The sequence below is a fragment of the Ambystoma mexicanum genome, chromosome 2p (genome assembly GCF_040938575.1).
Source record: "Ambystoma mexicanum isolate Mex_15411 chromosome 2p, UKY_AmexF1_1, whole genome shotgun sequence".
NCBI lineage: Eukaryota > Metazoa > Chordata > Amphibia > Caudata > Ambystomatidae > Ambystoma > Ambystoma mexicanum.
In genome coordinates, this window is record NC_090923.1 from 230,396,504 (window position 1) to 230,423,772 (window position 27,269).

General features: G+C 49.8%; 1 protein-coding gene across 3 annotated transcripts in view; it reads left to right on the forward strand.

Moving 5' to 3' along the window:
• The window catches only part of SUMF1 (sulfatase modifying factor 1), a 901,271-nt gene that overhangs the window by 423,975 nt on the left and 450,027 nt on the right, over window positions 1-27,269 (forward strand). The window lies entirely within an intron of this gene.

A 27,269-nucleotide genomic window follows, 5' to 3' on the forward strand; every position in this document is an offset into this window, starting at 1 on the left:
CATGGCTCACCAGTTTCTGCCCTCTACATGTTCTGCATCTGTAATATATACTGCGCTGGGTCCTCATCCCACGTAGTTTGCTCCATTATTGAATGGAGATCTGGTGTGTCGGGGAACGCGCGCCACCCACACTCTGGCCCTACAGTCATTAAAATGGGCTTGTCATGGCTATCGTCCCCTATCTGTACTCCGGGATACCCTGGCTTGACCCAAATGTAATCTGCCTGGTTTCCTATTACTACAACGAACAAACAATTCATATCACCCACAGCTAAAGTAATGCCAGCGGTCTGTTTTTCAAAGGCGTATATCCATTTACCTGCACCTACGGTAAGGGATGGTAAAGTCTTAATCAAATTTGTCCTGTCCATGTGCGGCCAGGGCACATATTGCGCCCTCCCAGGATCTTTGTGTAATAGCGGGACTAGGCCCCTACCGCCTCCCTGTCATCTTTCCTCCTCATTTCCCTTTCACTACCACCATGCATCCATGGCGCGACCTCAATCTGGGTCCCCACAAACTTTCTACCCGCAGGATGATATAATGGGCGTGCCCTCTTTCTTCCCCTGCTCCTCTGCGTCCCATTCTTACTCTTCTGCAACTGCGGTTATGTCTACATTGGACCAAACTGATTTGTAAAGCACATCTCTAATCCCTGTGCTGTCAATCCTAAACAAAATGTCCCCCGCTCGCCATTCATCAGTCCCTACAGGTGCACTCTGCCCTTCTCCCCTGTCCAATTTCAACCTTGCTAATTCCTCTTTTGTCCTCAACGCGGTCTCTCAATCCTCTGCGGCCTCCGCTCTGGTGTCTTGCACGCTGGAGCTTGAGCAGCTGCCCATGCTATAGGGTGTGGGATATTTTCATATTGTGCGTGCGTTGGAGGAGGAGGGTCAGTGGCGGGCAGTGGTACGTATGAAGTATTTGTGTACCCTGCCGCTGCACGTATGGGATAACACCCTACTGGGGTGGCAGCGCTGTGTGCTATGCATGGAGGGAAAGGGCACCCTTGAATACTTGGGACAATAGGAGTGGACAGGGGTATCTACTTTCGTGGGTCCTGGGGGGGGCTATACTCCAAATCTTCCATCATCGACAGTTGTAGGACCCCCTTCCTGTTCAATTTCTTTCACTTATACGTGGCTGCCAAAAATGTATATATATGGCCGAAAACCTCCTTGTTACTGGTTCCCTCATCCGGCCATGGCTTGTACATGCCTCCTTTTGACTACCCATTCCCTGTGATATTTCATATTATACACATTATATACTCAAATGGAGTCGTCGACTCCATGTTGGTGGTTCCTATTCGCTCGCAGTGTCTCTAATCAACACAGGCTCCGATCCAGCTTTTCCTTAATGCCCCTTCCCCACCTGTTTCTATTCCCCCTCCACCACTCGTCCCCTTCTCACACCCATACCTTGTTTAACCACACTACTATAACCCACACGCTCACACCAACCCCACACACATTACTGTAATCACAAAAAATTATTATATGTATACAACCAACCCCATCTCAGTCCTTATCACCACAATACAAAACTGCTATTTGTCATCATGCCCCATTTAAATCGGAGGGGAGGGATCCCAGGCTCTCTCTCATACTGGGCCTCTACCCTTATTCCTCTTTTCCTCCTTATTTCTGCAGCGCTGCTTTCGCCCCACAATCTGAGGGGATCCATTCCTCTCTTGTCATCCTTTTACCTCGTAATGTATACCATGACGTCACCCCATATAGCTAAATATATATACGCTGCCACATGGTCTTTCCATGCCACACCCACTTCACCATCAAAAAACACACGCGCACACTCACACACCTGCTCCTCCGCACTTGCACACACGCTGGTTTTCTCCCGCAAAGGTGCACTTAAATCTACTTGCTCTCCCGAGTTCCTCCCTCATGGAGTCCCATCAAGGGCCTGCACAATCTGAGAGCGGCGCTCCACTCCAAAGAGCATTCAGAAATTCAGGCAACTCCGTTCCTGTAAACCTCTCCAGTTTGTGCACACGGGACTGGTCACTGCAGGTGGGTACGGCCCCTCAGGATGTGCGGCCAGGAATCCTCCACCACTGCAGATGTTCTGGGCTCACGTCGGGGTCACCAGATTTGTACAGCAAGACAACCATACAATAAAAAAGGAACTAGGCTTGGTGCACCTCTTTGCATGGAAAACAAGATTTATTTTTTTACACAAAACTGAAAAAAGTATAGGAAGGTCCTGTAGAACCAAACTGACACAGAGCTCTGTGATGACTCCTACAGAGTCATCACTGATCCCCTGATGGAGATCTCCTCCCATTTGGCCAGGGGATGGCAGCCGCTACCTGATCCTGACCATGGGGGTGGTCTCATGAAGGAGAATCACATGGGAGGAGACGGCTGTTGGGGGAAGGTGCTGACCCCATCAGGAGAGACTTAGTATTCTTTCCTTTTAGAGAAGACCACCTCATAATTCCTACACTCTTGATGGCTTATTGTCGCCATACAATTCCTTCCCCTTTTTAAAATACAAAAAAACCCTTCCTAAACAAAAGTCCATTCATGCCTCACAAACACTTAAAACACATCTAACATTTCCTGTTTCTAAGCTTTTTCCAAACAGAAGTATTGAACCGCATCATTTTAGTAATCTAAGACTCTATGGATTTCATCTCCCATAACGTCTAAAGTACTGAGGCGTGGAAGGACGACTCTGTGCAGATCAAAAAACACCAAGTTGAATGTGCAGACTAGTTTTCTTTATGTCCGGTGCGCAGGACATTTAAAGATTGTATCCGCAGGAGAGAGCAGGAAAGGAAAGCTGAGCTGGAGAGGAAGGCAGAGGCAGCAGTAGGGTGAAGGGACCATGCTGGTGGAGGTTGGGACCGCAGGTGTTCGTAGGCAGAAGCTTGCCACTGTGAAGGCAGCTCACCGGCGTGGCGCGAGGCCAGGAGAGACAGTGCGGGCACCGCGGGGAGTCAGTCTGAGCTCCATGAGCCACCAGAGAGATGGTCATGCTGAGAAGCAGCATCCTTTAATCCCGGTCACAGAGAGAAGCCGGCAAAGAAGCGCTGAGCTGCTGGGAACACGGAAGGAATTTCTTCAGTGCGAAGGAGGCCACCCCATGTAGGAAGCTTCAGGTCGGGAACGCTGCAGGATACCGGTGAGTTGTGCAGAGGCATTGGGGACCCTAGACGTAATGATGGGCATGTAAGCAGAACACTGCATCGGCTATTTGCATACCGACCAAATAACGCGCAAAGGCAAAACTTGAACAAGTGCAGGGAATGTTGGAAGAAGTACTACCCTAAGTAAATGAACACTTTGGAAACGGGTACAGTGGCAGAACTTGAACAAGTCTGCATTTGTGAGATGTTAATGTGGGGAAAGTTGGAACAAGTAATACCCCAAGCAAATAAAGGAAAAGCATAGTGAAGTTGTGCAACTGTGCGATACTAAAGGACAGTGAAATGGAAAAGACATCCAGGTAAAAGTAACACATCAGGCAAAGAAAACATAAGGGGAATTACAAGACCCCAGGGAAGAATTTCAGGCAAGAGAGTATACCAGGTCCTCTACCCAAAGTGCATGGAAGCTGTAAGACAATGTGGGAAAAATACCTGGCAGAGTACATCAGGGATCTGAGGAGCCCATAAAAATCAGTCCTGGTGAAAGGAGCACATCAGGCAGAGAACACATAAGGGGATTTACAAGATCCCATGGGGGAATTCCTGAGTTGGGAGTATACCAGGACCTTGTGAGGGCAGGCCATGTGAGGCAGATCACTTTGTAAAGTTTTCTCAACATATGACATTTTATTAGAATATTAGGTTGGATGAACGCCTCACTATTCATACCCTGATGAAGATTTCCCTGTCGAAGATAAACTAAAGGAAACACTCTAATAAAGATATCTGTCCCTCACACTTGAACATTCCACAAATAAACAAGGAAATACCTGGCAGTTCAAAACAATGATGATCAAGTTCTTAATTAAAGTAACCAAAGTCTCTGGTCAGAACCTGGGTGAATTCCCTTTCCCCAGGTTTTAAACGTGGTTCTGCTTCACAGTTAAAAAAAAAAAAACACAAGGAAATCCAGATTTGCTTTTAAGTTGAAATATAGTCTGCTACAATTTCAATTTGTCAATTGAAAGTTCCAACACATAGATTATAAGATTCTTCTTCTCTGAACAGGCTTTCAGTTCTTAAATAGCAACAATGTTGGGGGGGGGGGGCGCTGTTGCGCTCGATGAAGATGGCCGCCCTCTGATCAGCTCCGTCCCGCGAGGCGCTCCTTTTACTGAAATCCTCCTGTTTGCCTTGGCGTTTCACCATCTAAGCCGCGGAGGGGAAGGCTGGTGTGTCGGGGACTCAGCTGGCTTCGTCCTGTCCCCTGGATCTCTCTTGCCGCTGAGCTTCTGCCCCCTGCGGGTTGAGCGGGAGCGGGTGCCTCCTCCGACCCCCATCGGAGTTCCAGGGAGTTGCGGCCGAGGGCCGCGGCTCGCGGCCTCCCGTTGGGGGAGGGGCGTTCTTCCCGCCCTGCGCGCCCGCTTAATACGGCCTCTCGGGAGGGCGGCTGACGGGCGCTGGACCTCTCCGGATCCGAGAGCGTTCGCTCCGCCGCCCCATCCTGGGCGGTGTGCCGATTTGGACCGCGATTCCTGGCCCCGGGCGGTGAGTGGTGTCCCTGGTCCCCGCGGACTACAACATATTGGCAGGCGACCTCCGTCGGAGTGGAGCCGCTCCTGAGGTGCGCTGGCCCGGCATTATCCTCTTTGGACTCCCTCTCTTGCTCTTAAGCGCAGCGCCTAGCTTGGGGCGGTAACCACAGACTGTCTGCATCCTGATACCCTCCCCGGCTGCCCCGTTCCCCGGGCCCATTAACCTGCATCATAGACTGGCCGGGAGCCGGCGGGAGGCGCCTGCTCCTTCCTACCTGCCTACTGTTGGTTGCTCCGCGGTGCCGAGGTGCACCCCGACCCCTGAATCTCCTGTACGGATCCACCTTGACTCCGGTCATACTCGCCTTCTTGGTCGACTAGAGGGCTGCCCGCCTGGCTGTCCTACCGCAACTCAACGGCTACCAGAAGCCCCTCTTGGTTCTCTAGCTGGTCTCCTCGGCCCTTCCCTCCTCAGGTTCCCGGAGGTATACTTGTGGATCACTGACCATCACATACATCGGTTGGCTAGGACGACACTCCTGCCCCTGACCCGGTAACACTGCATCTCTTGTCACTAGCCGGCTGCGACCTCACACGTCCCTGTTGCTCTCTCCCGGCGTCTCTCACCCCTCCCTGCCCTTCCGGCCCTCCGGACCTGACTTCAACTTTCGCCGACATCATGTCAACGAGGACGGGAAAGAAGCAATCCTCTATCAATATGTTCGCTAAACCTCCGGGGGGAGCTGGTACTGAGACGCCTTCACAGGAACCATCCACTGCACATGAACCGGAGCCATCCGAGTCTCATAAAATGATGGAATTCATCCGTGAAGGGTTCACCACAATACATAGTAAACTAGACGACATGAATGGTACGATATCCTCCATCAAGGCACACATGGAGAGGACGGATGGTCGTGTGACTGAGATCGAATCGCGTATGAGTACCGCTGAGGATGGTCTGGGCTCACTCCGGGCGGAGGTCTCCACATTATCCACACGCTTGAAAGAGGTGGAGAAGAAGAATGAGGACCTCGAGTCTCGCTCGAGGCGCAACAACCTCCGTATAATCGGGGTTCCGGAGGATGGCATACAAGAACCCATGGAAGACTACGTGGAGAGCATGCTTCTCCGACTCCTCGACTCCCCAAAACTCTCCTCACAATTTGCAATTGAGAGAGCCCACCGTGCACTTACAGCGAAGCCCAGGCCTGGCGCTCCTCCTCGCCCGATAATAGCCAGGGTCTTAAACTTTCGCGACCGGGATACCCTTCTCAGGGCGGCGATAGTCAAGGGAGACCTTTTGTTGGGCGCAGCCAGAATCCACCTATACCCGGACTTCTCGATGGCGGTCCAACGCGAGCGCAAATCCTTCCTGGCGGTGAAGAGACGATTGCGCGACCTCCAGGTCAAATACGCTATGCTATATCCCGCCAAACTCCGAATTGAGCATGCGAACCGAGTATATTTCTTCACACTACCGGAGGAAGCCTCTAAGTTTATGGATGAACATTTTCCCGGCTAAACTACACTTACATTAATCCCTGCCTTTGCCTGGGTGTTGGTTCCTTGGCCCACACTCTCCACTTTTAGACAAACGCGACATGCTCTTATTGTGGAATCGGCACTACGTAGTCCTAACCCAACCCCGGTTGGTCTCACAGCGTGCCACCAATCCTGGTGGCGTCATTGCAGGAGCTCCTGGGCCCGGGGGATGCTGCCTGCCTCTTCCAGTGGACACTGTGTCTGAAAATGTGCATGTCCTTGTTTTTTCTCTATGCGGTGCATCTGTTGTTGTGGGTTGTGAACCTCCGTAGTTACCCCTATTAATCCCGTTAAATTGGTTCATTATGGACGGTCATGCCTGTCTCCCCCCCCCCCCGCGGGGCCATCCCCATATGTGTCCCGCCTTTATTGCCAGGCATTATGTTTATCCTCAAATTGCCTTATGGTACGGAGCTCCGCCGTCAGGCCGACTCACAGGCCCCCCAGGCGTTGATGCCATTGTATTGGATTTGGTTTGTTGTCTTTGGGGTTTTCATCTCTCCGATTGGGGGAGGTATGTGGGTGGGGGTGGGGGGTAGGGGAGTTTATGTTAAAAAAGGCTTGGTAATTGCGGAGAAGGTAGAGTTCAGAGCACCAGGGGATCTATGTCACCACGGTCCTGACAACAATGGGGTCCACTTTTGGGGGGCACTGTTCCATCCACCTGTGTTTTTCTATGTCTGCTTCGGGGGCGTCGGGTGAGGAAACCCTTACGTTCCTGAGTTGGAACGTGCGGGGGCTGGGGAACTTCAAGAAAATGAGACTACTACAGCTTCAGGCTGAACGACATGGGACTAAGATCCTGTTTCTTCAGGAGACACATGCGGTAACTGAGCACTGTGAGAAGTTCGCTAAAGTATGGGGACCACAGAGGTACTATACCTCCTACTCCACATAAAGCCGGGGGGTTATGACCCTAATTCATAAGAGTATCAGATATAACCCCATAGCCACGACAATAGACCCTCTGGGCAGATTCGTTTTGCTTCATGGCATATTGCAGAATAGGGAAGTGATCCTACTTAATATCTATGGTCCCAACATCGATGATCCCGAATTTTTCATACATCTTGCGTCCCTTCTGGATGGATTCCCGTTGGTCCCTATTCTCTGGGGGGGCGACTTTAACACAATATTTGATGTGGATCTCGATAGATCTGGCTCTCGTCCCCGTCACCTCACCAAGGCCGCATATGCTACACTTTCTTCACTTCCCCGCCTGGCCCTATTTGATGCATGGAGGCTTCTTTACCCCGACTCCCGCACCTTCTCCTTCTATTCCTCGGTGCATGATTCCTTTTCCCGCATTGATAGATGGCTAGTCTCTGATATATTCATAAGAAGCATTTCAAACTTGTCGATTCTCCCCAGGACTCTCTCCGACCATTCACCAGTGACAATTACCCTATCCTGGGGCTCGGATCACGACCGTACTAGACACTGGAGGATGAAACCACTCTCCCTCCTCGACCCGGTCTTCAGTTCTGAATTGGAGTCGGCTATTGAGGAGTTCTTTGAGATCAACTCTGGTTCCGTCTCATCACAGGCCACCCTCTGGGAAACTTTTAAAGTCTACATCAGAGGCATCGCCCTCTCTAAAGAAAATGGCATCCTCAGGACCATCCGTAGGGAGATCGCCGTGAGCGAAGCCACACTGTCCGAGCTGGAGGCCCAATATTCATTAAATCAAACTCCTGAGACCCTTGCCTCGATCGGCACGGAGCTAGACACCTTCCGCGGTCTTGCGGATCGCGAGCAGAGATTTCTCGATAACCCTGGGCTGGCAAGGAGATATGGTGAGGGTGAACGCCCGTCTCGTCTCCTGGCTAGGCTTCTCCGCCATGAGTTTGGTGCCCCACCCATTCCTGGCGTTGAGAGACCTGACGGATCCCTAGCCACCTCCCCTGGTGATATTAATTCCGAATTCCTCTCCTTTTATCAATCCCTGTATGCTAACGCAGATAAAGCCTCCATAGCTGAAATAGATGTCTTTCTGGACAAGCTACCCCTGTCGGTTCTTTCTCCCGATACCATCGAAGCCCTTGAGGGCCCATTTACTTCCTTGGAACTCTCGGAGGCCATAGATTCCCTCTCATCAGGCAAATCCCCGGGATCTGACGGTATACTGGTTGAGTTCTATAAACGGTTTAAGACTTTGCTGCTCCCTCGTTTGGTCGCGCTCTGGGAGGAATCGTTGGTGGCAGTTCAGCTCCCCTCCACGCTCCGCGAAGCCACTATTACCGTCTTGTTAAAACCGGGTAAATCCCCCACTCAATGCGGTTCTTATCGTCCACTCTCGCTAATCAATTGCGACGTCAAGATTTATGCTAAGTTACTGGCTTTACGCCTGGCCCCCTTCATGCCACATATCATTCATCCTGACCAGGCGGGGTTTATTCCGGGTCGCTCTACCTCCCTGAATCTGAGGCGCCTTTTTAATGTTATAAGCAGGGTGAGTCCGGACGTCCACGCAGTGGCCGCCACCCTCGATATGCAAAAAGCCTTTTATTCCGTCTCATGGAGTTATCTGTGGCGAGTACTCAACAAATGCAAATTCGGCCCCACATTTCTTTCCTGGGTCAAGCTACTATATTCAAACCCAGTGGCCAGGGTTCGCACCGAGGACCGTTGCTCTTCTCTTTTCCAGATAGCCAGAGGTACTAGACAGGGTTGTCCCTTCTCTCCATTAATATTTGCCGTGGCGATGGAACCGTTCGCGGACATGCTTCGCCAATTTCATTCCCATAGAGGCCTGCGCACCGACGGGGTCTCGGATATAGTTTCCCTATATGCTGACGACGCTTTACTCTTTATTCGTTCTCCTGAGGTCAACCTTGCCCCAATTCTGGAGGATGTTGTCCTCTTCGGCCGTATTTCTGGCCTGACGGTTAACTGCACTAAATCAACTCTTTTCCCGCTCACCCCCAGCACACTCCCCCCTCCCGATACTCTTGGATTCACGTGGGCCCAATCTGAGGTTACATACCTAGGTGTAGTGGTGTCCCGACACTTTGATCGGGTTCTCGAGAAGAATTATCTAGTATACCTTACAAATCTTACGCAAAAGATTCAGGGTTGGAACAACCTCCCTATTTCACTGGCAGGGAGGGTAGGAATACTGAAGATGGTGGTACTCCCTCAGCTATTGTATAGATTCGCCAATATCCCACAATGGCCGGGAGGTGAGTTCTTTCAGACATTGACACGAACCCTCAACACCTTCCTCTGGCACTCTGGTGCAGTCCGCCTTAAGTTCAAGACTCTTGCTTCACCGATGGAGTTGGGTGGCTTCGGTGCACCCGACTTTCTCAAGTACTGGCTGGCAGCCCAGCTCCAACACATTGCACATTGGTTCAACATATCTGGCCCCCCTCCCCATGTCAGGCTAGAAAGATTATCGGTTGGTGACCGCGATATTAGATCCCTGGTGATCACACCTATCCCAATGGAATCAGGCTCATTAGACCCGGTGAGGTGCACATCTCTGGCTTTATCCAAAACTTGGCAATTACTGGGCACCACCCATCCCTTTCATGGTAATTTCCCGATCTGGAACTTTCTCCCGGGAATCCCACAGGTTCCCCCTTCGGTTGTTCGCACATGGGCTGGGGCAGGATTTGAACTGCTCCGAGACATATTTGTAGATGGTAATTTCATAGAATGGCCTGACCTCCCTCCGCCCCTCAGACAGCGTCCCTCGGTATGGCTTCAATATTCATCCCTCCGTAGAGTCCTCAAACATAAGTACCCTTGCTTCCCAGCATTGCCGCCGGATGAACTAGCGATCACTGAATTGACCTCACCTTGCCCAATGAGGGGAAAAACTTCCAGACTATACACCTTGATACAATCCAGATCGTCCCCTTCGTTTTCTAAAATAAAGCTTGCTTGGGAGTCTGACCTTGGTGTGGAAATGACCGAAGACCGGTGGTCCCATATGTGCTCACGTATTCAGAGGGTCTCCTTCAACTCCCGATTTAAACTAATTCAATTTAAGCTATTCCACAGATACCATTATACCCCAACCAGACTACACCGTATGTCGAATAATTCCTCCCCTAGATGCCCTAGGTGTGGCTTTGAGGGAGCCGGCTACTTCCACATGATATGGTCATGCCCCCGCCTTACCCAATTTTGGGAAGCTGTTTGCTCCACCATCTCGTCTGTTCTTGACCACCCCATCCCCCCTACCCCAATGAAATGCCTATTCCATGACTTTCCCGACCTCCACCAAGATTCTAGGAGACTGGCTGGCCTCTGTATGCTTCTGGCTGTTCGGGCGATACTACTCTGTTGGCTTCGACCTACCACTCCGACACATGCAAAGTGGCTTAGAGCGGTCACTTGGGCTTCCGACACGGAGGAATCTTGGGCGGTACAACAGCCCGCCTGCTCTAGGCCCAGAGACATCTGGTTGAAGTTCCGATCATTTATGTCCTCTCCCGGCGCCGACTCAGGTCCTACATCCCCGGTGCCTTCCTCTTGTGGTCCCCCAGCTCTCCCCTGAATGGCCCTCTATTTGCACTGTTCTGCTGCTCCCCCTTGTTGACGAGGTGAACCCTCGACCTGTTCTAGGAGACTGTGTTGTATTAAGTTGTTTGATTTTACATGCTCTTGATGCTCACCTGTATCTGTCCTACCAAGCTGAATAAAAAATAAAAGTTAAAAAAAAAAAAATAGCAACAATGTTTATATTGGGTAGGATTTGCCACTTAAACAACTCCAGAAAATATAACTTATTCACAACAGCTTTGCTTGACATTTCCTCCAGTGCTACTAAAACAACCAATGTTTGTGTCAGTACCACCTTGTAGCCCTTCTGCAACGTTCTCCCTGCTAGGACCACCCTGTAGCCCTTCTCCAACTTTCACTTGACCTGCTTCCTTGCCAGGCCTATAATCTCCTAAGGTTTGACATTCAGGTATACTTCCAGCTTTTCACAACAAAAGTACTTTATATTCCATGTCAACAAACAAGAAATTATAACTGCTTCACAGCATTAAACAACTGACAGCTTCAACACTCTCAACACCTTTTTAGGAAAAACAAGATTCACATTGATACTCTAACACTTTTCTGTAAATTGTTTCTTTCCTTCTGGTTCCTTGTTCCCAGAAGGGTAGCCTTTCCGCCACTCTCGTTTCCCCACTTTCCCACTTTGCATACAACCAAAGACTGACAGGGTTAGGGCCTCCTTTTACATCTCCCTTGGTTTTGACAAACTCTGGGTGTCCCAACGTGTACCAGATGTTGTATACAATATGGGCACTTGGTTCCAGAGTTCACATCCCTTGCATTAGCCCTCTCCTTCTGTTTGTAATATTGGCCGGATTGAGTGTCTTATTTCCAGCCAATCTTGATTGGGCAATGCTTTTTTTTTTTTTTTAAACTTCTTTTTTATTCATTTTCATTTTCAGAACAGGATTGTAAACAGCTTACATAAATGAAAATAAACAACAAAGTCCATTATAAACTAGAACCCATCCCCCCATAAGTACAGCACCCAGAAAGCCATTCCCATTCTCATCTCCCCTGAACCCGCTTCTATCCGCCAATGTCCAAAAGTTTAAGTCTCTGCGGACACCATTGCTCTCTAAAGTCCCCTTTTAGAAATTCCAGGGTCTCCCCCCATTCCGCATGAAATGTCTCCAGTTTATTGTCCGCTGCGTAAGAAGCCCACTCTAAAGAGACAATGTCCCAAAGTTTCCTGAGCCACTCCTGCTCCGACGGGATCACGGGGCTCTTCCATTTTTGCGCAATGAGGGATAAGGCTGCCAATACAAAAATCGTTGGTGCTTTGCCCCGGCCCGGTCCTGTCCCATTAGCCCCCAACCCGACTCCTACCCCGCTTTTCCCCAGCAAGATGCCACATGGATGTCGGAGGGATCCTCCTCCCAGTGCCTGGGCTGTGGCCTTCTTAAGATCTTCCCAAAAGGGCTGAATAGCAGCACAATCCCACCAGATATGTGAAGCCGTGCCCCTCTCCCCGCACCCACGCCAACAGTCCCCAGAAACAGCGGGGTTCATTGCTTGGAGACGGGCGGGAGTATAATGCCAACCCAACAGACATTTATACCACACTTCTCGGACCTGGATCGCCTTTGCCAATTTAGGGATCCGCGCCCAGAGTCTCTCCCAATCGGCTAGCTCCAAGTGAACCCCAGTGTACCTCTCCCAGTTAGCCATATAGGGCCAGGTGGTTCGCGGGGTGCCTCTCTCGAGATGTTTATATAGAGCCCCTATCAACCCCCCAGTGCCCTCATTGGTTGTTAGGAACCTTTCGAAGTGAGTTAGATCTCTAGTTGCCGCCTGTCTAACAGCCGGAGACATCACCCAGTGTCTGATTTGAAAGTACCGATGCCGCTCCTTTTCCCCTAGACCAAATTCTTTTTTACATTCCAGGAACGTTTTCACTCTACCCCCGGTGAACATGTCCCTGTGAATCCTACATCCCCCCCTCTTCCCACACCAAAAAAGCTCCCGCCTCCATCCCTGGAGTGAAGTCCCCGTTGCGGAAGATAGGGGAGAACGGAGAGGGAAAAGTCGTGATCCCCCATTGTAATACAGATCGATCCCAACATTCAACCACACTTTTTGTGATGTCGCTCAGGTAGATATGAGAGGGTCGTAACCGTCTCGGGAGCCAGAGCACCTCCCCCAAGTGGTGCCCAGCCACAGCTCGATCCATCTTTACCCAGTGTTTCTGATACTCCTCCGCAAACCATTCTCTAATAATTCAGAGCTGAGCCGCGTCGTGGTAGCGACGAAAGTCGGGGAAGGCCAATCCGCCTCTATCCCTAGAAGTAGTGAGGAGTCGCCTAGAAACCCGCGATCTTCTCCCCCCCCAGACAAAACCTCTAATCAGTCCGTCCAGCCTCCGGAAAAAACTCTCCGGGACCCTCAAGGGGATGGCCTGAAAAAGGTAGAGTACCCGAGGGAGTATCACCATCCTAAGGACCGCCCCCCTACCCAGCCATGAGATCGGAAGGGCCCCCCACCTTCGTAGATCTTTCTGGATTGCCAAAAGAAGCGGTTCGTAGTTCGCACCGAACCAACCAGCCAGGGAGGGGGTGATCCGCACCCCCAGATATCGCAGCCCAGAGGGGCTCCACTTAAAAGGGGACAGCTCCCTGACCTCTCTCGCCTCCCCCTCTCCCAAGGAGAGGGTCATCAATTCTGATTTTTGGAAGTTAACTCGAAGGCCCGAGACTTCGCCAAAGGAAGTTAATAATGTCATACATGCTGGGAGGGATTTTCTCGGATTGGTAAGTGTGAGTAGCATGTCGTCGGCAAAAGCCGCCACCCTATGCTGCCAACCACCAAATGGGATCCCCTCTATCTCCGGAGACCGGCGGACAGCCGATAGTAGAGGTTCTAAGTAAATAGCGAACAGCGGGGAGAGGGGACATCCCTGTTTCGTTCCCCTCCGGAGGCTAAAGGACCTAGTCACTTCTCCATTAACCAATATGCGTGAAGTGGGGTTTTTGTAATTGGCTGCAACCAAGTTAATAAAGCCCTCCCCCAGGCCCATCCTCTCCATAACCTGAAATAAGAAGGACCACTCAACCCGGTCAAACGCCTTCTCGGCGTCTAATGCTAACAGAAACGCCGGGGTATCTGATTTACGGGATTTCTCAATGAGGTGAGCTACCCTCCTGATGTTATCCGCTGTTTGCCGCCCCATGACAAAACCCGCCTGGTCCTTATGGATCAGGGAAGGGAGGTGTCCCTCCAACCGCCTTGCCAAAATCTTAGTGAATATTTTTGCCTCGGTGTTAATAAGGGCGATCGGGCGATAAGAAGTGCAATCCTCCGGATCCTTCCCTACCTTGTGGATTAGGGTGATCTTAGCCTCCTCCATCGTTCGGGAGATGCCACCCCCCGTGCTAAACGAATTAAAGAGCTGGATCAAGTGAGGGACCAATAGATGAGAAAAGGCTTTATAGAAGGAGGCCGGAAAGCCATCGGGACCCGGCGCCTTATTGCGGGGAAGAGCAGTGACGACAGCCCTTACCTCGTCCTCCGAGATAGGGGCACCCAGTTCCTCAGCCACGTTCTTAGGGACCTGCGGGAGACGTATATTTTCGAGGAAATTTCTCTGTAAGTGAGGGGAAGGATCCTGAGAGGAGTATAGGGCCTCATAGAATTCCACAAATCTTTCCCTTATCTCGTCAGACCGGGTCAAACGCCTACCTCCCTGGTCTTTGAGTGCGGTAATTACTCTCTGATCCCTCTGCCCCCTCAAAAGGCGAACAAGCAGAGTGCCTGCCTTGTTGGCTTTAGCATAAAAGGTTTGCCTCATTCTGAGGAGGGCACCTTCAGCTCTCTTAGTCCTCAGAATCCCCAATTGGCCCTCCGCCAGTCTATAGGCCCTGAAGGCCCTTCGCGTGGGGGTAATACGCAGTTGGGCTCTGGCGGACTCCACCTCTCCCTCAAGCTGGGCCTCCAGCCCTCTCAGCCGCCTATTCCTCTCCGCCCGCAGGGCAATGAGGTCTCCCCGTATAGTCGCCTTAAAAGCATCCCACCTCATGCCCAGGCTCGTGTCGGAGGGCGCGTTTCTCTCAAAGAAATCCTGAATTTTGTCCTCCAACTCACTGCGTATCACAGGGTCCCTCAAGAGCTCTCCCGGAAATCTCCAACTCCACACCCCTGGTCCGCGTCTCCCCAGCCTTAGTACCATTTCTACAACCTTATGGTCGGCTATCCCCAGCGGGCCCACCTCAACCGCCTCCACCGCCCCCAGCAAGCTAGCAGAGACCCAAATATAATCAATTCGAGATTGGGATCTATGCACATCAGAGAGGAATGTGAAGCCCTCCTCGCTCCCCCGCAGAGACCGCCAAACATCCCGGAGGCCCGCCCCAGACCATCTCTCCCTTAATTGGGGGGAGGCAACTGCACCTCCGCCTCCCTCCCCACCTCTAGATCGATCTCCAATCCTGTCCCAAGCCAGGTTAAAGTCCCCCAACAGGACCACTTGGCCTCTAGCAAAGTTCTCTATGGTGTTTAGAGTGTCCCGCAGAAATTGGTCCTGGCCCACATTAGGCGCGTATATTGACCCAATAGTATAACTCGAACCCATTACGGTCCCCTTCACCACCACATACCTCCCATTGGCATCCCTAAGAACTTCCTGGGGCTGAAAATTTGTCCTCCTGCTAAAGGCTAGAGCCTCCCCTCCCCTCTTCGTGGGGCCTGACGCAAAATATATCAGGGGATATCCCTTAAGCCTCAATCGGGTTTGATCACATTTCCTTAGATGGGTCTCTTGCAAGGCCAGTACATCCGGTTTATGGGATCTCACATAGTGTTCCAACTTTGCACGCTTGAGGGGAGACTTCAGTCCCCTCACATTATGTGTTTGCCACTTGAATGTAACAACTGGGCGTATCGGGCCATCAACAACTTATGTGCCAGGGTAGCCCAAGAGAGCCCCAGCCAAATTTCCCTCCTACTAGCTGACCCAGAACCCCTTCCCCTCCCGCCCTCCCCTTCCCAGGGAGTTGCCAACCAGAAGCCCAGTTCCAAGGGTAACGCTTCTCTGACATGTGCTATACCTGCCCGCCCCTTTCCCCCACCCCCTTCCCCCCCCATACCCACCCTGGGCAACCCTCCCCTGCTTGTCCCCCTACCTTCCGACCCCCAACTTGGAAGGCGTTCCATTTCTCCCCCCTAACCCCCGGACACTCCCGTCCTTGCGTGATCCAAGAGGTGCAACCCCGCCCCCTCCCCGAAACCGTTGATAGCTTTCTTCCCACCACCCCCTTTTCAAAATCCAAGATCCTTTCACGCCTTCTCTACCGGACTCCCCCCGAACCGGGGGCCACCCCCCTCCTCTCCGTGATCGGGCTTCTCCTTCTCCTCCCGTGGGCGCCTCCGCGACATTTTCTTCTTGGAGCTGGCGCCCACCGTGGACCACGTCCACGGTCTAATTCCGTCTCCCGGGGTCGGGCGACCATTTCCCCCGCATCTCCAAGGGGCAGATTGATGATGTTCGCTGCCTCCTGCACACTGGTGGCCCTCCTTTGGGCGCCCTCCCATTCAAACAACAACCCAAACGGGAAGGTCCACTTGTACTTAACATTCTTCTTCGAGAGTGCCCCAAAAACAGGACGCATTGCCCTCCTTTTCACCAGAGTACTGTTGGCCAAGTCTTTAAATAAAGCAATCTCCTGGCCCTTATAAAGCAGTGGTTCACGCAGTCTAGCCGCCCGTAACACTGCCTCCTTTTGAACATATCGTGCAAACGCTGCCAGAACGTCCAGTGGTTTAGCATCCCGGCCGGGGAGAGGCCGGCCCACTCTGTGCACCCTGTCCAGCTCTATCTCCTCAGGGTCATCTCCCCCTAACAGCTCCACACAAATGCTCTGTACCACTCTCTTCAAATCCCTATCCGTGACTGATTCTGGAAGGAGTTTCACCCTGATATTGACTCGTCTCGATCTATTTTCCAAATCTTCTAGTTGGGTTTCTAAGTTGCGGGTCGCCAGGCATAGGCGGTCGATCGCCTCTCCGGCGGCCGCGCCATCTTTTTCCAGTTCCTGCAGGCCCCTCTCCAAAATATCAGTCCTCTCGCCCAATTGAACTACCGCCTGTTTCAGCTCTTCGAGGGCCGTGTTTAGGTCCGACCGCAGCAGCTGGAACTGATCCTGGACTGCTTTGGCTAAAGTCTCCCCCAGGGCCTGCATCTCGCCTCTGAGGTCCCCCCTTGTCAAGGGCTCTCGGTCTCCCGCTCCAGGCACCTCATGTTGCTCGGAGCCTTCTCCACAGGCGGCCTCCATTGCTGCTGACCACAGGGAGGGAAGGGTGCCCAATGGGTCCCCCCCCTCTGTCCGGTGCGCGATGCTCTCCCCCTGGCTCTCGAGGGCATTAGGGAACAGGGTTAGCCCGCCAGCTCACCCGGGGTAGTCCACCGCTCCTCCCCCGGGTGCCACAAGGGATCGTTTGCCACTTCCAGGAGGGGTGGTTATCCAATTTATGAAGGGCCCCGGAGGTCTTACCCCCCCTCGGGGGGCCTGCGCTATGTCCACGGGTCAAAGTGGGGGGGGCAGGCCCGATCCCCGAGCAGCGCTTCCGGGATCGCCAACAGGCCGCACCGGGGCCGAGCCACCAACCCGGGGGCCGCCTCCAATGCTCGCCTCCCCCTGCCCCCCGGTTCCGGACACTCCTCACCTCCCGTCGCAGGCCGGGAGGCTTTCTCCTGCTCCTCGGGGGGGCCGCTCTCGCCGGCGGTCCCCGCCGTCCCCGCCCTGGGGACGCGGCCGCCGTCCCTCGCGACCTCCGTTCAGAGGCGGCCCCTCGCTCTGGGCAGGCGCGCTCACCCGCCGGGCTCAGCCGCGGCCAGGCCCGACCCCCTCCGCTGCACCCTCCTCCTCCGCGGGCTCCTCTGCTCACGGGTCGGGGGGCTGGGCTCCTCCGCTCGCGGATCGGGGGGCCGCTCGCCGGCCGCCCGAGCAGGTCTCCGCTGTCGCCGAACACGGGGCTCCGGCTATGAGGCGCCTGCTAATCCTCCTCAGCTGGCTGCCCGAGCTCGCTCCCACTGCCGCACCAATCCTCCGCTGCCGCTGGATGCCTTCAGGGGGTGGTGGATCCCTAATGAAGGCCTTGGGGTGCGGGAGCTGCCGTTGGCACGTCTAGTCACTGCCGGCGGCCATCTTGAATCCCCGGGCAATGCTTTTTGATACCAACTCTTAATAAAGTTGCCCCCACAGTTGGTTGGGTTTTTCAAAAACTCTCACTTTCAAAATTAGTCATTTGGCTGTTCATTCAGTCTTAGTTGGTTTTCCCTAGCTAAATATGCACCAATAGTTTGGGAACCACTTTTACTCTTCTGCGAGTGCTTCTTCTGCGTTATACCTGATCGGTATTCAAAATCAGCCTGTGAATGATTTGTATTCACACACAAGTGCAACTCTGCACACCTCCAGCTACTACGAAAGTGCCTCTCACTCGCACGCCTGCTTCCTACCTGTGAGCTGGAACTTAGTGCTCCGGATTCACTCACCGGTCTCGATGTACGCCTGTGTTCCTTTCGCGTTCCGCAGGACTTCTGCTGCTCCGGCTCTTCACGATGCAGCAAACCCCTTTGGTAAGCCTTCCTTCATTCGCGCCACTTCAAATTGGAGCTTCAGGTTTCTGGGGACACAAACCCTCTCAGGACCAGCAGCTGGAATCTGCCCTGCAATGGTCCAAGCGTACTCTCCTTCCTCCAGTATCTGTCTGGGCTGCCAACTCGAACCACATGCTTTCTGCTTTTGGCTTCATCTTCTCTCCACAAACACAGTCAGCTGCTTCTCTATGACCTGCAACCGAAGGGGCCTTTTAAGCCTCTGTCTCCCACAGGTGTGGGTCATCTACACTAATTAACTGACTAATTTTGCCACATTGTGTCTCTTCAACCCTCTTCCTCGTCTCAGTAGTTGGGGAATTCTGGGACTTGAAGCTCCTAAAGGAATATTTTGATTTTCTTAATTCAGTTATATTTTTAAACCCCACTTTTTTCATTGTAACATTCTCGGAAGGAAATGTATACGAAGGAGTCATTCATCCTGATTGTACAGAAAAAGGCAATTCTTTTACATTGCTATTACTGACTTTCTTTTATGTGTCTCTTTGGGTGTAAATGAAGGTCTTGGCTTTATAGGTTTCCCAAACTTTATAAGGATCTTGATTTCTTTCAGAGTCCCGGAATGAATGGGTGAGTTCACTCTTATTTGAATGGATATCTCGTGGGCCAACCAGATGTTAGTTGCAACAAGCCATTTCAGACGTTGGCAGCGCTGAAACATCCTCCATCGAGGATGATGAATACCATGTATCATCCCCCGGTTTCTTCTGACTCCCCTGGCCCTTTCTTCTCCCAGGTGATCCTCCCACAGAACTCCACCCCCAAAGTCAGGACCGGGAAGAGTCTGCCTTTCCCTGGCCACCTGGGAGGAGACTTTAAGCAGGGAATTAGTGAGGGATCTGTGGGATTCATCACACCCTCCAACAAAAGTATTCTGCAAAAGACTGGACAATGTGGGAAATATACCTGGAAGAAGAGTATACCATGGATCCCAAGAGCCCATAATGGGAATTCCTGGCAGGAGAGTATACCAGGTCAATGAAAGTTGTTTTGCGGTGAATAAAATCCTGTGTGTGTGAACGCGGTCCAAAGCTGGAACATATTGTTTGCATAAGAACACTTCTGAACTGCGTATAAAAATGCTCAAGGAACTCTTGCTTGAAAGAGACACCGTTTTGTCATCCTTAGACTATTGTTTTAAGTGTTTGAAGGAAACTCTTTTGCCATCCTTAGGGAATTGTTGTTCAAAGGAAACAAATTTACAATCCTTAAGGAACTGTTTAAAAAATACACTTTTGCCATTTCACCTAAATGTCCAAGGGAATGGAACCACCCATGGGATCCAAGGATTTCTCAATGGAAATGACTGTTTTTGTTGAATTCATTCAATTGCTTTATTTTATTTTTTTATTGTATTTGGTTAACATAACCTTTTACATCCATAAGAAAACAATACAAAAAGACATAAGAAAAAAAAACATTAAAACTCATCAAGAAAATCTCAATGATAAATAAAACATGAGAGGAGGAAAACAACAAAACAGGAGAAAAAGGAAAAACACATTACCTAACATAGCATTTCCCAGTTACTCATTGAAACTCATTGAAACTAATTTTCAATAAATCATGTCCATAAACCAAATTCAACTTCCTTTCCCCTCTCTCCTCACCTAAAATATCTTAAAGATTTCCACAGTTTGCATTATTTTAGCCTTTTAAACAAACATTCACCTGACCATTCAGAGCACTATTTTACATCTTTCAAGAATCTGAATTACTGCTATCATCCTGCCCTGTGAGTATCCGGAAATCGGTCTCTCCCAAAACATTTCTGGGATGTAGTGTGTTGGTTCAAAACCACATTTTCCAAAGAGGGCTGATCTTGCTTGCGAGGTGCCTTCACAGTCTGTTAGTAGATGTCTAGTAGTTTGTGCTTCTGCATTCTTACATATCTGGCACAAATGAGTTGCTGAATCTCCAAGTCCTCTTATTGCAAGCAGCTCCCCTGTGTGTATTGCGTTCAACCGCAATCTTATGAATTTCTTTCTGATTCTCCAATCCGGGAATTTCACCAGATATCTATTCAGACAACCTAGTTTTGTATTTGCTTTCTGGAATGTATTTGGATTGGGTGCCATGCATACTTCCTGAATCGTTTTGATCCAGACCATCTCATCCCATCTTTTTTTAGCTTTCTCCGGATTATCTATTAAGGTTTGGATCTCAATATCTGCCTCAGCTAGGCAGACTTCCACTTGTGTGCGTAGGTTTGTCAACATTTTTGATTTGTTGTTGTCCATATGGACCTTTATGTCTGAATAGAGTGTTCCTTCTTGTGCTGTTATAAGACAAAAGAGTGAGGCTAATTCCCAAACCATTTGCCCTTTTAAAGATCTTAAACCCAATTCAAATCTGATGTTAAACATTGAGAGGCACATTGCTAGTCCAAGAAAATGTTTCCACTGGAGTCCCTCCTATCTTTCCCATATTGCATTCCATAACTGCGGTTTTCCTTCCACCAGGTACAATATAACTGGTATTGCCTTAACTTGGTAGAATTTTATTAATGGAATAAGTGAAAATCTGCCATACACATTAGTATTTTCTTAATCTGCGCAGATAATTGTTTCACTTTCATTAAGATGTCATTTTCTACTTTGCATATCGCTAGTGATGCATAGATTTTGTAGCCTAAATATGTCAGATATTCTACCCTTGGGATCTGCTGACCTCCCATTGACCAACCTTGGTAGACCACTTTTTAGTTTTTCTGTCTGAAGACCATAATCTTTGACTTATTTGGGTTCAGGGCTAGCCCATTTTCTTCTGCATAGCTATGCAACCTGTTCGGCAAATGTTGCAGTCCAATAGCTGTGCTGTCTAGGAGAACTATATTGTCGGCATAGGCAAGCCAGTCGAACTTCACCCCATTCACTACTGGATATACCAGCGCCGACTAAACCAAATATTCTCCCATGTCAGCAACATATACATTGAAGAAAAAAGGTGCACCTAGGCACCCCTGCCAGACTCCACATTCCACCCCAATTGGCTCTGACAGATGACCTTCTTTGTCTAACCGTACTCTGACAGTGTTATTTTTATGGAACTCTATAAGCATCCCTAACATGCCTTCTGGGATCCCCCTTGCCCTGAGCTTTAACCAAAGCCTCTCTCTGTCCACCAGATCAAAGGCTTTAGAGAAGTCTTCCCATGTGCCAAATAAGTCTTCCCACTGCTGTCGTCCTCTACTCCTTGAGTTTTCACTCATTATGTTTAACATTATCCATTCAGGGTAGTGGATAAGCCCCTCCTAAAGCCTGTTTGTCATTTTGACAGGATCCTCCTTTCCCTTTCCCAATACTCCAATTCCCCCAGTAAAATCTTCATGAATACCTTACTGTCTATGTCCAGGAGGGCGATAGGACGGTAAGTATAATCAAATGCGGTGTATCCTGTAAACTGAATTATACGCAGTTTACAACAGATCAGTTAGCGGTGGTTTTCACAATTTGCATGATAGAAACATCTTATCAAAGGAGGGACGTCCACGGAGCAAAATGACAATGGGGGAGGACTTACTGTGTATAGCACCAAGACGTTAAGTTCTCGGAATTCGTCGGGACACGCGCCTCCCGCCTCTCCCCGCTGAACACTGTGGAACACTTCGACTTCACTTACGCTTCGCTTTCGCGAAGGGTGGCCTATTTGAAGTCCCGTGTGAATTGCAGCTCCACGCAATTAAAGGAGACGTTACTTCCAAATGAATGCACAAAATAAACGGGGATCTCCGCAGACACTGTGGAACACTTCCGATTTCACTTTATACTAAACATAACTCGGAGACACTTCCTTGCACCCTTAGTTGTTTGTTTCTAGTGTGAGGGTCAGATTAGTGTGTTTCGGATACAAGGACAGTTTATAATTTTGACGACAGGACACAGACTGGTCTTTAGTTTCAGTTTCATAGGTAGTTAAACTTTCTTCAGGACTGGGACAGAGGCCTTCATCCAACCTTTTTGTTTTAATAACGACGCTGATAATGAAAATAGTACAACTTTGTGTCCGGCTCTCATTTCTGACCCCTCACAGTTCTGTTAGTTTAAAGCTGGTACATGGTTCTTAAGGATGGAGATAGTCGCTGCTGATGTGAACAATATACAGTGTTTTCCCACCACCCTCATTGGCTACCACCTATATACATACTACCAGTCCCCTATAGTCCCTTGACCGATTGGCCACATCGTAATCTACCCCTACCTTCTAACACGTGGTCCCCCTGGGTCGTCACCTGGGTTCCCAGCTAATGGATTGGTGAGTTACCTGGAGTGTACCTGCCCCATCAGCCGAGTCACATGGTGTGCACCTAGTCATTAGCATGAGCTTAGTGGACAACTCTGAGGTCAAATTGGCCATTTGAAACAACAATACGCTCTTTTCGATACCAGACATGCAGGTGCCTTGGCAATGCCTCCCCATCACTGAACTAGATTTGTTGGCATCACCTCTTGCTCGTTGTACCACACATCACAGGATGTTCTTGTCCTCGCTCCCACCTTATCAGTTGCCCACCCGCGGTACACCTCCTTGCTTCCACATTAAACTGCCGAATTCTTATGAATGCATGAATGCCTGGTAGTTATAGGACTGACATTTTCTCAGGGTGGAGTGGGGGTGTTGGGTGCTAGCCTCCTAAATCTAACCTAGTATGTTGGCAGCTCGAGACCTCTAACCTGACTTCCATGGATTTGCCCTTCGAGAAGGCTGCAGCACTAACCTAGCTCTACCATTCACATTCCAATCTTGATCCGACAAAAACCTGCAGCTGGGTAAAATTAAAAGGTTATCTATTCGGCATGAATACCACTATCCTCAGCTGCACTACTGGGGCATGGGTAAGGGAAATAATTTGAAGTCTTCATTATTCGGCATTACTGCACTTTACAACAAGGAGTACAAAATGCTGGGCCTCACTTCCAATATGGCGGTGCTTCAGTATTTCTTGTATTCTGGCCTCGTGTCTACACCACCATTGCCAAACATGATCCCTTCTACTATAGGTATAATTTCACTACCACTACACCCGTGCCTTCTACCTGGGCCTACCTAAGCTTCTAAGCTTCTATAACTACTGTAAAGATACATTTGTTGCTTACTACTTTGGAAACAGATCATATGGCCTGCTCCCAACTGCGATCCATGCCTGCCTGCTGCCGCACATCTTAACTTTCTCGTGCGCTAATAGATTTTCCTTAGTCTGAATCGTTTGGCTGTGCTTGGAGGCTGCACATGCATCCCAAAACATCCCAATCTTATACCAAAAACAAGCCAAAACTGTTGGCTTTTTCAATGCTTGTTTATAACATGACTTCAATGCATACTGTTGGCAAATTAAGTGGAGGAAGGCACGCATTTATTGCTGTAACTAAGCCATTCACTCCCAGAAGTCCGTTTTGAAATAACACTTGCATACATTTCCATCACAAAGGTTGATGTTACTGCTTGATGAAGCTAGCCCAAAGAGATCCAAGGATGATTTGTTTTTTTTCACAGAGGTGATGGGTAGTAGTTGGGCATCTCCAAAGGGATTAGGATGGCTATTGAGTGTCAATGGGTGGGTTAATAACCAAACACCTTTAAGATGTCCATCTTCGCATCCTGTCTCACTCCTAGCTGTACTCCAATTAAATAACTTGGGCCCATTGTTCCCACTTAAGCACCACCTCATAGTCCAAACTAAAGCAATAAGCAAAGACTATGGCAAAGAGTTGGGTATTAATGAACTCTCCAAAGGAAAAATAGTTATTAGTGTATCAAATAAATGGTGGGAGAGTTACAAAGGACATGGATGTGACGACGGGGGGACCTCAAGGAGGCACCCAGATAATATGGCCATGTCTTCCCTTCTCCCGCCCCCCTATAGTAGGGGGAGGCAGTCAGCCTGCGATAAAAGGAAAGGGGCATAACGCCCGGGAAAAGGGGCCGGGAGCCAGCAAAATGAAAACAAAGGGTAAGGGGGGGAGCCACAGGAAGCGCCAGGAGTCATAAGGCTCTGGCCACAGCCGGCAGCACCATCTTTTGCTGCATAGAGGCCCGAAGAAAAGAGACACTGAATGGTTTTCCCTCCCACACACCCTACATAGGGAAAGATACGGCAAGGAAAGTCGGGAAGACTTCACTGTTGCAGTCGCAGAACGGTGGGGCGGTGTGTAAGCGACCAATGGCACTGTAGGAACTACAAATGAGCTTGGGAAAGCCAGAGGTTTTCGCTCCTCTCGCAATCAACGCTCCTCTGAGGCCTAGCGGAAAGGGTGCTGGAGATATATAAGAGGGCTCTGCTTCCCCCAGCAGGAACGGCACTCCTCCAGTTCAGCATCGCCTACAAGGGCAGGTGGAGCGCTGACCATGGCGGTTGGCCTTTAGTGGAATAGTTTGGAAAATGGGGGAAGCAAGGTAGAGATGAGGCAGTCGGCTGGTCACCGCACCTGGATAACAATTCCACAAAGAGTGTTTTGCTGTGATAACAAACATGTAGTGTTTAGTGATTTGTGTGATAATAAACCTGCAGCCTTGTACGCCAACAAAGAAACAGTCTCCATCTGCCTTGTGATCCATAGATGGGGGAGGCAAGGGTGTCGATGGAGAGATGCAAGTATGTTGGTTTATTCCATGGACAAGTGCCCAGATTATGTACAGGAGCCGAGAAGGTGCATGTTCTGAATGAGTTGAATTATGGCATGGTAAAAATCTGTTGGTGCTTACGTGTGTTTCTATGTTCATGGGTGATTTTGTATTTGTTCACAATTATTGTTAATTTAATTGACGTGCTCTGGGTAGTGAGTTGGCCAAGACGTAATACTGATTGACCAATAAGCGGAACCTAACAAATTCTCCCTGCAAAGTAAACATGCGAGATTTCTCTAAACCCCTTCCTCACCCCGATGTGAGGCTGTGCTGCAGCTGCTAACATTGTTCCATATGCTGAGAGCTCTCTGCCCCTGTTTTGAATGCTGTGCAATTGCATTACCACTGCTTCATACTCTGTTAGCCTGTTTCGTATGCCACGCGAGCCCTCTAGTCTACACCTGTTAAGAATGCTGTGCTGTTGCTCTGCTCCTGTTCCAAATGCTTTGAGATTGCACCACCGGGTACCATCGGCGTCAACGCTGTGGGTGGGGTTTCAGGATGATGTACTGTTTTCTTCTGTGTACCCCGTTACGGTACCATGCTACGAGACTGCTCTACATCGGGTTCAAATGCTTGGAGGATGCGTATGTTGCTCGGTTTACTCCTGTGTAAGCGTTTTGAATCCTGTGCTGTAACCCTGCCTCTATTTCGAACGTCTGAAGTTGTGTTTTTGTACATATAACAATATTAGACCACGCTGCCAACCAGTGGGCTCGTGCATTTAAAGGCAGTGTGTATACGCGAGAGCTTTTGAGAGCCACCTTAATGTTCCCCAGTAGTGTTGTGATCAGATCGGCAGTAGCAGCGTGGGTGCTGGCTGCCTCGGTCTCGTGCACTCTGGGCATGGCCGTCCGGAATAACCTTCAGGTCCTGGTTTTAACACCAAGGAAACATGTCATGTCATGTCAGTTCAGTTGTAAACCCGCCAAACTGCAGTTTTCCCCTCTGTCATTGTGCAGATTAGCAAATACTCTGCATCCAGGCATTGACGTCAGAGCAGCGAGGACCGTTCAAGTGCCTCGAATACTTCCCCAAATAGCCCTGTTCATGATTAAACACGCGGGAGTTTCATTTTTAGCCCCGTTCCAAGATGATGACCGCTAGTAATGAGGGGAACTGGAACGGGCTCAGGCCTCGGGTGACACGGCTTGTCACCATTCGGAAGCTGGGAACCTTGATGGGATGGAAAGCCGCCGTGGCGAGGAGATGTAAGGGAGAAGAGCAGATTGACCGCGATCATAGAGGTCCACACTCTGACTGCATTTAATTACCGATTTCTCCATCCACTCAGCTGTTTCCAATCGCTCTTGAAACAGACCATTTAATGTATCCAGTTTTGCTCCTAATTAACTTTGTTTTTTGTGTAATCCACACCATTTTCCCTCCATGACTGTGTGGTAACTGGCACACAACCACTTCTGGTACCCTTTCATACATTTCTCTTAATTTGAAGTGTTTTTTAATCTTACTCTAGTATCCCGCTTTAAAGAGGATGCTGGACTCCAATGATGGAAAGAATGCCCCCTTCTGGCCCTCTGTTAGTTGCATTTAGGAAATTGGCTCCATCATCCTCCCTCTGTTTCATTCATGCAGGGGATCATAGAAAGTTGCCCCCCTGGTTGCTGAGAATGAGAGGGTTGGGAAACCTGCATTTGTACTCTTAATACATCTGTCAACAGTTCGATTGCTAATAATATGCGTTCCACGCTGTACCATGAATACCTTTTGGATAGTAAGATTTGACCCTATGACGAATAGTTCAATGAGGAACCTTTGAAGAATGGACCCAGTGAAGTGCTCCATTACATGGATCAAATTGAATGATCCAATAATCCCAAAGGCAGGGAATGTATTGAGTGCTTCATTCAGTCTTTGGACGTGTAAAGCTATTTTTTATGTTTATTTTTGTGATTTGGTTTTAAATATAACTTACACAAAAGAATAAAACATTACTAGAAAATAAAAAAAATACAGCGTTCAGAAAAAAGAGAAAAAGAATATAGATATATTAACAGTTTATTATAAGCTATTTATTATTTGTGATGTATGTACCAGGGATCCATGATTTTTTGCATGCCAGTTTTCTTGCCCTGGCTTGAGTGACACAGGAAAAGAGCATTCTTGAGGTGGCTCCCCTGCAGCACCCACCTCTACTGTGAAGGACACCCTCGCAACACCCGTTATTTTTTCCACTCTCCTCTAAGCACCTATCTCACTCTTATTGTATGGGGAACAACCCCCAAACATCAGTCCACTGCCATGCCCCGTTTCCTTCACTCCCGAGCCTCTGCCCTTCCCCTCTGACTACTTACACTCCCTA